General features: G+C 46.0%; 1 protein-coding gene across 5 annotated transcripts in view; it reads right to left on the reverse strand.

Moving 5' to 3' along the window:
* Positions 1-10,424, reverse strand: part of ZBTB17 (zinc finger and BTB domain containing 17) — a 30,921-nt gene extending 20,497 nt beyond the window's left edge. For 3 of the 5 annotated variants that reach the window (XM_057697423.1, XM_057697450.1, XM_057697405.1), the window contains exons 1-2: positions 10,313-10,424; positions 8,094-8,180 (exon numbers count right to left, since the gene is read on the reverse strand). The gene's annotated coding sequence lies outside the window, so the exon portion shown is untranslated. Of the gene's footprint in view, positions 1-2,856; positions 2,949-8,055; positions 8,181-10,312 lie in introns of all 5 variants that reach the window. The other 2 variants (XM_057697414.1, XM_057697431.1) reach the window with 2 other exon arrangements.
* Positions 10,425-13,879: the final 3,455 nt, after the last annotated feature.

A 13,879-nucleotide genomic window follows, 5' to 3' on the forward strand; every position in this document is an offset into this window, starting at 1 on the left:
TGATGAAAATGCTCTGGTGGTGACGGCTGCACAACTCTGTGAATAAACTAAGAGCCACTGAATAGTACACTTAAAATAGGTGAATTGTATGGTATGTGACTGTCTCAATAAAGCTGTTATTAAAAATTAAACAAGAAAAAAGTCTCCCAACAGAAAAATGAGTCAGAAAAGAACAGGCAATTCACAAAAGAAGAAATAGGAGTGGTCAATATACTCGATACAGATAAAGAAGGTATTCGACCTCACTAATAATCAAATAAATATGAATAAGCAAAATTCACCACTTACAGTTTCAAACTGGCAAAGACCGAAAAGACTGAGTTTCCACTGTAGGCCAGTGTATGTCCCCAGTGAGCAGAAGCAGAAGGTGATACACTGGGTCAGACCTGTCAATACTGATGTAAATTCTAAATGCATTCGTTGATTAGGTACGAATTAATGCCTGAATGTGAGTAACTGATCAGAGAGCCCCCTGTGCAGACGCTACGATTTCCCAGCCTGATGGGGTATTACCCAGCTGAAAGGAAATCCTGAGTCCTGGTAAAGACTGTGGGTGGGACTGTTGGACTGTGTCCAGAGAAAACACAGTCTTGCTAATAAGAAGTCCCACCATGCTAAACACTTGAGGGGAGGTTACTGGCAAGAGAAAACGGTAGGCTTGTTGTTTCCCAAAGGGCTGTGGCACGTGGAGAACACACGTCCAACAGAGGCCACTAAGGGAGTAACTGGAATAGCTGCTGTGGCAAACTGCCTGCAAAGTGTTTCACACATACATGCTACCTCATCTATACGCACACTAATCCTCTGGGAGGGTATCAGTATGATCACCCCCACTGTGCACGTGAGCAAAATAAGGCTCAGAGGGGTTGTCATCCAACCCAGGTCTCAATGACATGCCCAGATTCAAGGCCAAAGTCCACCACATTCAATAAGGTGTGCTCTTTTTACTTTAAACAAGGACAAAAGTTCCATGGACAGACATAGAATTCTGGGTTCACTGGCTCCTTAGTCTGTCTCAAAAGGGCACATTCTCTGTCATTAATGGGCACTTACCAACTCCCTTTCCTCATACTGATCAGTATCACAAAACATGTTATAAAAAAAGCCAGACGTGAACATGACTAAGTCTTAGTTCTAATCTTCAGAGTTTGCTGCTGCCAAATTGAGACTCTGAAGCATCTTAATTTCTGGAAGCGTGGCACACCAGGTACCCTGGCTGGCTCTCACTACAAAAGGCTACAAACGCTGAAGAAAAATTGTATGACACCTTTAAAATGCATCAAAGAACCAGCGAGTCAGTAAGGAATAAATGACACATGAAACACACGTAAGCAAAGGCTGGAATCCAGAGAGCAAGTGGAGCAATGAGGGTGGGCAGCGAGGGCACTCGCAGAACTGAGCAAGCTCAAGGTCTCCCCCTCCCCCCAAGAAGGGAGGTCTCTCGGGAGGGCCCTCCAGAATAAAGACAGGCCCCAAAGGTTATATCTTAGTGGAAAGAAGACGGCACACAAAACAGCCTATATCAAATCTTGGCACCAAATGGAGGGGTATAAAATCCCCCCCCGCCGCCCTGCGAGAATTTGTAACTGTTAGATGGGCCCCAAATGGACTACAGCCCAAATTCACATATTATAAAAGATACACGTCAGGTAGATAAAAAGTGACCCAGAATGTATTAAACACAAAAAAGGAGTGAGGAACTAAAGTAGGAAATAAAAAACAAGTAAATCTAAACAAATACTGAACTAATGATACCTTCTAAAATTAAAAAAGAACTAAAATACACACCTACAGAATAAAAGTCGAGGAGGGAGTGCTATGAATTATTAAATTTTATAAGCACAATCTAAAATGAAGATGGAAGAGCAAAGGGCCAGAGCCTTACCAGATACCAAGAATTATTATATAAAAACTTAGAAATTAAGTCAGTGTGATTCTGGCACACAGATAGAGAATAGATGGTAAAGAGCCCAGAAACAGACCCATACATTTGTGGACACCTGATGTACAATAATGGTTACTGGTTGACATTAAAGATCCACAAAAAAGGGATATATTTTTTCAATAAACAGTACTGGTACAATCTGATGTGCTTATTTAAAAAAAAAAAAGGAAAAAGAAATTAGCTCCTTATCTTACACCATACCCCAAAATAATGATAAACAGACTAAAGATCTTAATGTAAAAGGCAAAACCATAAAATGTTTGGAAGACAATATATGACGGAATACCTTTAAAAAGCTGAAGCAGGGAGGAAGTGCTTAAAAAGAAACAAAGTGCTATTAAAAAAATTGATAAATGACATTAAAATTAAAAATTTCTGTCCATTAAAAAAAAAAAAAACACTAGCACTTCCCCGGTGGCACAGTGGTTAAGAATTGGCCTGCCAACGCAGGGGACACGGGTTCAATCCCTGGTCCGAAAAGATCCCACGTGCTGAGGAGCAACTAAGCCCGTGAGCCACAACTACTGAGCCCACATGCCACAACTACTGAGGCCCTCAAGCCTAGAGCCCGTGCTCCACAACAAGAGAAGCCACCGCAATGAGAAGCCCGGGAACTGCAATGAAAAGTAGCCCCCGCTTACCATAACTAAAGAAAGCCTGCGTACAGCAATGAAGACCCAACGCAGCCAAAAATAAATACATAAATAAATAAATTTAAAAAACAAACAAAAACAGAAAAAAACCCCATGAGGTATCACTGAACTTCCAATAGATTAGTAAAAAATTTTAAATCCAATAATACCATCGTTCGTAAGATGTGAAGCAGACAGAATTGTCGGTTGAAGGGTAAATTGGGGAAACCACTTTGGAAACAATTTGGTATTATTTGGTCCAAGTGAAGATGCACACACCCTGTGACTCAGTCCTCTTCTCGGGACGTACCCTGAGAGTCTGTACACGTGTGTCCCAGGAATGGTCACAGCACCACTGTCTCAGCAAAATACTGGAAACAAATCAAATGTCCAACAACAACAGAAAAGATAAGTAAATTCTCATACAATGGAACATAATTCATCAGTGACAATGAAATACACCTATATGTAACATGGATTAATCTCAAGAACATATGTTAAGCAAAAAATTTAGATCACCGAAAAAAATAAAATGATTTAAGTTCAAAAACATGCAAAATTAAACAATACATTGTTCAGCAACACAAACAAATGTGGTAAAACTATAAACAAAAGCTAGAGATGGGAATGCCCTGGCGGTCTAGTGGTTAGGACTCGGGACTTTCATGGCTGTGGCCCAGGTTCAATCCCTGGTCAGGGAACTAAGATCCTGCAAGCCGGCATGGCCAAAAAAAAGGTTAAAAAAAAGAAAAGCAAGAGAACAATAAAAGCCTAATTCAGTCATCACGTGGGGGTGGGAATGGGACAGGAGGGAAGGGGCACCCCAAAGGTAATGGTAACATTCTTTTTTGTAAGTTGGGTGACAGGTACATGGGTGTTCCTTGTATCCTTATCCTTCATATGGTACATATTCTTTTGCATCTACTCAATATTTAACAACACAATTTACAAAATTAAACAGTGTTCTTTCTGACTTTAAGTAGTGATTTGAAGCATTAACTTGGGCAGTTGAGTTACAATAAACCAGGAAAGTCCCTGACAGGGGCCCACCCGGCCCTGAGACTACAGAGATGAGAAGTGCTTCACCACCCCGGCTCCTGAGCGGGAGAGATACAACTTCCCACTGGGCCCTGGAGCCTTCCATCCAGGACAGGAAAGTTACCGCTTGGATTAATTGGGCCAGTACAGGAAGTAGTGCAGGTGGGGTAGGGAGAAGAGGTTCTACTGCCAGACCTTTTAATACCAGAAGCTGAGTATGTTTTTGATGTTAAAATGAACCCTCCAAGCCTGCTTTCAGGCTGGGTCCCTGCTCTCAGCTGGAATTGCCACCTCTGAGCCTCTGCATCCTGCTGTTTAGACACGAGTGAACAACTCTCAATTCTGACCATGCCCTCTGCTTCCTTCCTTTGAAGCTCAAGGCTGAGCTCTCCAATTCATAACAAACGGGTTTCAATGTAAGAGCCCATGCCCTGGTTTTCTGTACGTATTTGTGACTACATTATTGAGGTCAACCTTAATTGGCCCTTGGACTGTTAAGCTATTGATCCCCATGAGGACCTCCAAGAGTGCCAGGCACCTATGCTGACACTCAACACACACCTGCAGCAAATGCTGAAATCACTCGTTGCTAAGATGCCTCCTCTTTATGACTCCTATGATTTCAATCATTTAAAAAAGTGGCTGGCACTATTCCCAATAGCCAGAACATGGAAGCAACCTAAATGCCCATCAACAGATGAATGGATAAAAAAGAGGTGGCACATATATACAATGGAATATTACTCAGCCATAAAAAGGAATGAAATGGAGCTATATGTAATGAGGTGGATAGACCTAGAGTCTGTCATACACAGTGAAGTAAGCCAGAAAGAGAAAAACAAATACTGTATGCTAACTCATATAGACGGAATCTAAAAAAAAAATGGTACTGATGAACCCAGTGACAGGGCAAGAATAAGGATGCAGATGCAGATGCAGAGAATGGACTGGAGGACATGGGGTTGGGGGGGGCGAGGGGCAAAGGGGAAGCTGGGACGAGGTGAGAGAGTAGCATAGACATATATACACTACCAACTGTGAAACAGATAGCTAGTGGAAAGTTGCTGTATAACAAAGGGAGATCAACTCGATGATGGGTGAAGCCTTAGAGGGCCAGGACGGGGAGGGTGGGAGGGAGACGCAGGAGGGAGGGGATGTACGGATATATGTATAAATACAGCTGATTCACTTTGGTGTACCTCAAAAGCTGGTACAAGAGTGTAAAGCAATTATATTTCAATAAAGAGCTTAAAAAAAAATGTGGCTGGCCAAAGAAGCAGATGAAGGTCTCCAGGACTACGTACTTTATGCACAAGATGTCCTGGAGTTTTTCGTTTCCTTTCAGGTTGGGGTCCCTCCCTTTTGTGGTGTACGTTACCCTGCCAGACACCATGTCTGAGCACCTCCGTGCCACCCACGTGGCACCAACCTTGGGGGAATTCCAGTATGGTAGAGAGTAGGCCACCTGGTCTTTTCTGTGGCAAACTGTTAAAACCGAAGCTCTGCCCACAGAGGCTGCCCTTTCAGCGTTCTAAACGGAAGGCTTGGTACATGTGCAAAAAATCAAGCCATTTGACACTTAAAAATGGTCTTCCCTATATATACGTACAGACATCCACATACGCACAGATGCTGTTAACAGTTATCTGGGAGGGGAACCAGGTCAGGCGTGGGAGGGTGACTTAATTTCCCGAGTACTTTTGTTAGAACTTTCTGATTTTTGGACCTCATGCATGTATTCCTATTCTAAACATTTTTTTCTTTCTTAACTCTGCACACTTTCTTTCTTGACCCTCTCAAGGGTCATCCTCTCCTAACACATAATAATGCTAGTTACCAATTATGGAGTCAAGGACTAGACTAAGCATTTTACATGCATTACCTCATTAATAATTCCATCCAATAAAGTCAGTGCGAGGTCATCACTATGCCCACTTCACACCTGAAGAGATGGAGGCTTAAAGAGGTCAAGTACTTTGCCCAAAAGCACACAGCTAGTAAGTATAAGGACCAGTTCAGGTATGTTTGGCTTAGAAGTTCATGCTTCTAACAGGCACCCTGTACCTCAGGGGTTCTTAGCTTTGGGGGCAATTTTGCCCCAGGAGACATACAGCCTCCTCTGGAGACATTTTCAACTGTCACAGCTGGAGGCAGGTGGGGGCTACTGGCACCTGTGGGCAGAGGCCAGGAATGCTACTCAGTATCCTGAAATGCACAGGACAGCCCCCACAACAAAGGCTCACCAAGCCCCAAATGGCAAGCATGTCAAGGGTGAGAAACCCTGCTCTCCTGGAAAAAGACAGAAAGACAGAGAAATTATCTCTGACCTAAACTCTCATAGTTCAGGTCATAATCCACCATGCCCACATCCCGTATTACACCAGGATACCAAATAAACCATCGGGTTGTCCTCTCTTCATCAACAGCATGCCAAACCCTCATCACACAGGTCTCTCCAGCCCCACTGGCTCATCACCTATTCATCCAACAACACTTACTGAGCACCAACCATGTGCCAGAAAATGACCTACACAGTGGGAATGCCAGGAGAAACAAGACTCTGTCCCTGTACACAAGCTGCTGGTGGTCTCACCGGGAGACAGGCAAGGAAACCTATGATCATCAAAGGAGGTACGAATGTACTGCGAGATCACCGCAGGATGCTAAGAGATCGCAGAGGAGGCGCTCCAAACTCAGCTGGGGCGGGGGTGGGAGGGGTGGGCAGGGCTGGAAGAAGATTTTCCAGAAGCATTTGAGCTTGAAGGAGTTAACCAGGAAGAGGGAATCTTTTCCTCCCCAAAGAACCCCTCACCAGACCTTTCAGAGTATGGTCCCTGAAAATCCAGGTTGACAACTTTAATTAGAAAGCTAGGTGGAACACCTGAGAAAAAGAGGGAGCGCACAGAGCAGTCCTTGATCCTCTAAGTACAACCTGGATGATTCCTGCCTCGAGAGGGACAGACGGCAACCTGGCTTCCCTATTGGTTTGGGCCTTCTTTGACTGTAATCCTAACTGGCCTCTCTGGCTTTGAACCATCCCGCATCTTGCAGCAGGGGGCAACTAACATGTTCACAGCCGAACAGTGAACTATATGCTTGATCTCACACAGTAAGTAAATATTATTATCTCTATTTTACAGATGAGGAAACTGAGGAGCAGCAATGAAGTAACTGGCCCTCAGGACAGGGATTCACACCCAACTCCAGAGTCTTTGCAGCCTCTATCTGAGAGGAGCTTTATAGTTATTAATGCAAAACATGTCATTTACACTGAAACTTCACCACCTCAGTAAAGCCTTCCAAAGTCAGTCATCCTCCTTCTGTGCATCACACACTTTTTTAATGACCTTCACATTTATTTATTTATTTGTTTGTTTGTTTATTTATTTATTGGCCATGCTACGGGGCATGTGGGATCTTAGTATCCGAGCAGGAATCAAACCCGCGCCCCCTGCAGTGGGAGTGAAGACTCTTAATCACTGGACCACCAGGGAAGTCCCTGTGCACCACACACTTTTGAACAGACCTCTACGGTGTTTCTTGCGTTGTACTGTGATTACCCATGAGGCTAAGAGCTCTTTGCTCCCAGGATCCAGTCTCACTCACCTTCACACCCTGAGCCGCCAGCACAGTGTCTGACACGTCAGGCACAGAAAATGTAATACGTAAACAAGCCTGGGCTCCCTGGGCCCAAGCAACACAAACTACCCAAAGCCAGAGCCTGCCTTGGGGACCATGCCCCACCCTCTTTCACCAATGCACGGGACTTCCCTCGGGCTGTGCCCCACCCCCAAAGCCAGCAATCCAGTCACCCTGGGGCCAGAGCAGGTTCTTTCAGGCAGTGTTCCCTCCAGCACTGGAACAGTCAATGATTCCTCCTTTGGTTGTACACCAGATGCTTGTGTTTAGGGACACCTTGTACAACAATATGTGTCTCCAAACATCAGAACCTTAAAAGGAATGAGCATGTGCTCCCCACTCTGTCTTTCCCTCTCTGCCAGATGGAGTGCACACACAATGGCAAGAGCTAGGGCAGCCAGCTTAGTCCATGAGATGGAAGCCTGGGTTTGAGCAAGGAGAGCCTCATCAACGATGAAACCCTGTTTCTGGATGACTTCACAGAAGAGGGTGAGCTGCCCTGACCAGCTCTGGACTGCCTACTTCCAGACTGCTAAGGAGTGAGGAATAAATTTTTATTTCCTTTCAGTCACTGTATTTTGGAGCATTTTAGATTGTACTTAACTAAATCAAGGTGTGAACATTGCCCAGGGATTAACCTAGCATGATTTTTATTAGTAAAATGACAATAATATTATCAACATTTTCCCAACCAAAGTAACTAGGATTCTGTCATTACTGTATAATTTTAAAGAAAAAGCTATCTTGAAAAGGTGATTTGAGTCATTGTTGAGACTAGAAAAGAAAGACAAACAAACTGACCTCCTGGTTTGTTTCATCTTTGAGTATTACAGACATACCTCAGATTTCCAAGTAGCCCAGGCTACTCTGTTCTGACAGTTTGTCTGGGGAAACTCCAGCTTGGCTCTCCTCCTCCAGCTCATTACCTGAATCAAAGACCAAGTGGAAAATCTTATGAGAACCTGTAGGGTACACGCTCCCTAAAAGCTGCCCTTTCATCCATCAAACACAGGCAAATGCAGAGTCCTTAGCACAGAGCCTGGCACAAAGTAAGTGCTCAATAAATGTTAAATTGGATTGTTACTGGTCTGCTGCATGCCAGACCCTGTGCTGGACACCTGGGACACAAAGAGAACAAGCCCAGTCCCAGTCCCTACACTCAGGAATGCCTACTCACTGAAAGACGTAACACAAGGTTGATAAGCAAAAGCAACGGAGGCTGTGCTCAAGTATTATTATAGCATCAGCATTCCTCTGGGATGTCCCAGACAACATGCTTCTCATTCCAGACCCTCCCCCAGGTGACACATCCCTTCCCACGACTTTAGTGACCTTTGCTGGGTGCTAGATCACCACTGGACAACTCCCCTTGAATGTTTTACAGGCACCTACTTTCAACATGTTCAAAATGAAATTTATCTTGCCTCCTCAAACCTGCTCCCCATCCTGTTCCCTGTCCCACTAAGCAGCATCACCACCCACCAATCAAAAACGTGGAGTCAACCCTGACCCCTCCCTGCCTCTAAATCCCTCATCTAAGTAATCACCAACTTTGGTCAAGTCTACCTTCAAAACATCCCATCCCACCTTCTGCCTCTAATCGAACTCAAGTCCACCCTCATTTCTCACCTCGATAGTTCCAGTAGCCTAACTGGTCTCCAGGCCCACTCCCTTTAAGACATTCTTCCCTACAGTGATCTTTCTAATCCACAAACCTGATTCTTAAATACATTCCCATTAACCTAAAGTTTCAAGTCCACAGCTAGGTCTAAAAGGTCCCCCAGGGAATTCCCTGGCAGTTCAGTGGTTAAGACTCAGCGCTTCTACTGCAAGGGGGCACAGGTTTGATACCTGGTTGGGGAAATAAGATCTGGCATGCTGTGGTGGCCAAGACAAAAAAAAAAAAGTGCGGGGGGCGGGGGGGGGGGGGGGGGGAGGGGGACCTAGGACCAGACCACAAACTGCTTCTTTAGTCTTACCTCCGTCTCTAGGCAGAAAACTTCATTTAATTATTTCACTGACTTTCTCACAAATTCTATCTTCAACTGAGAGTACTCTTTCCCTATCCTGCCTGCACTGCCCAAACATCCTTCAGGTCTCAGTTTTCTGGGGAACAGAAGCCTCCGTGGACTCGCCTAGACTGAGTGAGGTGCCTCTTCTCAAGTGTTTCCAGAGCAAGAACTTCTCTGCCTTTTTCCCATCGTATCAGAACTGCCTACGTGTGAGTGTCTCTCACATGAGTCTCTGAGCTCTGGGCGGTGATGATGATATGAAAAATAACAGCAGCGAACTCGTACGGCGTTTACTCTGTGCCAGGAAGCGTTCTCGGCACTTTACACTTGTTACCTCATTTAATCTTTATAACCATCTTAGAAGGCAGAGTCTATTCTCAACTCTACTTTAAGGATAAGAAAACCGAGGCAGAGAGCGAGAGGACACAGTTGGCAAGCACAGAGTCAGGATTCAAACCCGGCTGCCTGGCTCCACAGGTCACACTTTTTAACCGCTATGCCAGTCTGGATCACTCGTTCTATCCTCGGAACCTATCAGGAGCTGAACCATCGTCTGCAGAACGAATGAATGAATGAAACAATCTTCTGTGGGGAGCAATGTCGGCCCTCGACACGGCAAGCTCCTTCCAGGCCCTGACAGGCTTGTGCCCTCCGGCCCCGCCGGCCAGAGTGAGCTGCGCCGGCACCCCGCCACCTCGCGGCCTCAGAACGCCCACCCGCCGCGGCGCGCGGGGTCAGGGGGCGGTGACAGCCGGGCGGCGGGGGCGGAGATGCTACCAGCTGGGGTGTCACCCAGCCCGGAGGCGACTCGCACTCCCTCGCCGGGACCGCAGGTCCTGTCCGCCCGCCGGGCGGCGCCCCCCCCCCCACCCATTTGTTCCGCACCCTCCTGTCCTGTGGGGTCCCCTCAGTCTGGGTTCCCTTCCCGGTCCACGTCCCTCCCCTCCCCCACACAACCGTCCCCGGCGTCCCGCCGCGCCCCATCCTCCGCCGCCTCCGCCCGACTCCTGGGACTCCCCCGGCCCCGGGTACTCGCTGACCCTCACCTGCCATGTCCTGGACCCCACCGCAGAGGGAGGTGCATCACGGCCGCGAGAAGGCCAGGGACGGCACTTCAGAGCAGACAAAGGGCGCCGCCATGTTAGAGTCGGGCGGAACCGACCTCGCTGGCTTCCCGTCTGCAACTTCCGGCGCATGCGCAGCGTCCGCGCTAGCCGTCGCTCGCGGACGGGCGCATGCGCCTAGTTATCCAGAAGTTCTGTAGTACAGTACTTCTGCGCTTATGACTTGTTCTCATTGTAACCATTCCTTGGTTTTCAATTACAAATGTAACAGTAACTGCTTCTACGCTTTCAGCGTTTACTGTGTGTCAGGCACTGTGTTAAGCGCTTTACCTGCATTATTCTCAAGTCCTCTCACCAACATATGATAATGCTTTTCTCCCCTTTTTGAAGAAGGGTAAAGGGAGTCTCTGGGTAAATGAATTGCCCGTTGTCACACATCTTACAAGTGGTGAAGCAGAGATGTGAACCTAATTGTGGCATCAAAGCTGCAGAACCACGATTATGTTTTTCTGCCTTCTGAGCCAACCACTACCCCCTTCCGTGTTTAGGGAAGGTCCAGGATTAGCCTGGGTGTGAATGAGGGTGCCTGGAAACAAAAGTCTGCCTGCAGACGTGACCAGCCCCTCTGTGGCCTCTTTTCCACTTTCCAGCACCTCCAGGCCATTGACTTTTCTACCTCCTTACAGTTGCTGGGTTTTCTCATTTCTTCACGTCTGACCCTGTTTATTTTTCTTGATCCATAATTTTAATAACACTCTTGCCACAACTCTAAACTCCTTTGCTCTGTCTTTTTGTCACGTGGGTTTGGTAAAGATTTCAGCCCTAGGTGAATCCAACTGCTCTTTTTCCCTTTACCGACACCTAAACAGCCAAACACAATGGAGAAAGTACCCAATGGGACGGATGTTCTCTACAAATTCATGACTGCCAGCCTTAAGAGAGATGTCAACAAATGTCAGTCTGGCCATTTCACTGCTCCTCTCTTCACAGTAACTAGAGAAACTAAGGAACTCAGCAGCAGTTGACTTCACCCTTTCTTTTAGAGGAAAATAATAACAAATCTGATAGGAACCCTCCTGTCTTCCCAACACTAAGCATGCAAACCTACCTCTGAGCCCACCTGTGTTGGATGCAGGCAACTGACACTTGGCATCCATTCCTTCCAGAATCTAAAAAGTTAAAAGTTTATTTCCCAGACTGAGTAGCGGTTAGAATCCCAGATATAGATGAGTTCTGCCAATAGGTAAGATTCAGAAGGTGGAAGAGAGGGAATAGCCATTGGCCTGCTGATGTTAGCTGATTTCTGCTGGCAAGAAAGGTCATGCAAATGTGGGGGGGTTGCAGCAGTGTATCGTGGCCAGTCTCCAGCTTCATGAGTGTTCAGAAGCATCTGTGAGATGGTGACAGCTGAGCTCAGCATTCCAGTGCCTGGGAACCAGCCTCTAGGCCCAAATCTAGATCCATGGACCATTGCTGTGGTGATACGTTCTTCAATGCAATAATCCCAGTAGTGGTCTCTCGATTCCCCATCTTCCTGATTATGGCAGAAGTAACAGCTCCTAATTGGTGAGTTCTATGGCAGGGGTCCCCAACCCCCGATGATCTGAGGTGGAGTTGATGTAATAATAATAGAAATAAAGTGCACAATAAATGTAATGCACTTGAATCATCCTGAAACCATCCCCCTCCACCCTGGTCCTTGGAAAAATTCTTCCATGAAAATGATCCCTGGTGCCAAAAAGGTTGGGGGTCGCCATTCTGTGGTATTCTGGGAGCCATTACTAGAAGCCCAGCCTAGGGCTTCCTGGGTGGCCCAGTGGTTAAGAATCTGCCTGCCAATGCAGAGGACGTGGGTTTGAGCCCCCCTCCAGGAAGATCCCACATGCCACAGAGCAACTAAGCCCCTGTGCCAAAAAATTAAAGAAATAAAAATAAAACAATAGAAGCCCGGTCTAGAGACCACCCTTTTAGGCCCTCCAGTAATTTTATAAACACTTAATTCTCTGTACTAAATCCATTTCTAGTCAAAATAAGCTTACAAACCATATGAGGGATCCTTGTGGTGATGGAAATGTTCTGTACCTTGACTATATCAACATAAATGTCCTGGTTGTGATATTGTGCTATAGTTTTGCAAGGTTACCACTGGGGGAAACTGGGTAAAGGATGGGGAGGGGGATGGGATTGCTCTGTATTTTTTCTTTTTTTTTTTAATTAATTAATTTTGGGGGCTGCATTTGGTCTTTGTTGCTGCATGCGGGCTTTCTCTAGTTGCAGAACGGGAGCTCCTCTTTGTGGTGATGCTGGGACTTCTTACTGCGGTGGCTTCTCTTGTTGCAGAGCACGGGCTCTAGGCGAGAGGGCTCAGTAGTTGTGGCTCACGGGCTTTAGAGCGCAGGCTCAGTAGCTGTGGTGCATGGGCTTAGTTGCTCAAGGCATGTGGGATCTTCCCAGATCAGGGATCAAACCTGTGTCCCCTGAATTGGCAGGTAGATTCTTAACAACTGTACCACCAGGGAAGTCCTGTATTGTTTCTTACAATTGCTTGTGAACCTACAATTATCTCAAAATAAAACGTTTCATGAAAGAGGAATTCCAGCGAGGTTTCTATTTCTTCAGGGAACTGACCAGTAAAGATGGAGATCATGGTATTAAGTTTGAAGGTGATGCAGATCTAGTCTATTTCATGCAGGTAAAAAGTAGTTACATAAGTTATCACTTATCACAATAAGTATTGTTGCCTGGAGGAAAGTACCTAATGAAGGCAAGGCTTTGACAGATGGAGCAGTTGCTGCTGCTGACTGTTACGGTGAGAGTGAGGACTAGAAGGATTGTGGGGTGAACTGGCTATTTATAATTACACTGAAGATTTTCAAAAAAGAAATACTTAGGATTTAAGGTCTCAGCTCAAGACAGAGCCAGAGAACCAGGGGCCATTCTTGACTCCTCTAAACATGTTTTCTTATCTCTCGTAGCCATAGGGCTTATGTAGTCAAAAATTGGACAGAGCTGATCCTGTGGATTGCTAAACTGTAACATAATTGCAGTATAAGTTGTAATATAATTGCAGTAATGTAATTGTTCAGGTGGATGCAGATGACTGAGTTCCCTGACTCCCCAAATCCAGAATTCAATGAAACTCCCTTGCCAGCGGAAGGAGCCCCTCCTCCCGTCAAATGAGGCTGATCCTGCTTTCCCTGGAGAGCAGGTAATAACCTCATAGTAGGAAGTTATTTTGCAAGGAGATGCTGGTTCCTTTCAGAGACCACTTCACCACCCTTCATTTTGTCTCCAGATCTATAAAGAGAGTCTGATTCCAAAATGCCCCAGGGAATAAACACAGAGTCTGACCACAGAGGTGGCTTTCACACAAGAAGGAAAGAAGAAAAAGAATGAAGGAAGGAAGGAAAGAAGGAAGGAAGGAAAGGAAGGAAGGAGGAGGGAGGAAAGGAGGAACAGAAAGAGAGAGAGAGCGAGCACAATTGCATCCCTTTAATAAATGAGCTGAAAAAAAAAAAGAGCTGAAACTGGGGGAATATAGGTGTAACT

Source organism: Hippopotamus amphibius, chromosome 1 (assembly GCF_030028045.1).
Source record: "Hippopotamus amphibius kiboko isolate mHipAmp2 chromosome 1, mHipAmp2.hap2, whole genome shotgun sequence".
NCBI classification, from domain to species: Eukaryota; Metazoa; Chordata; class Mammalia; order Artiodactyla; family Hippopotamidae; genus Hippopotamus; species Hippopotamus amphibius.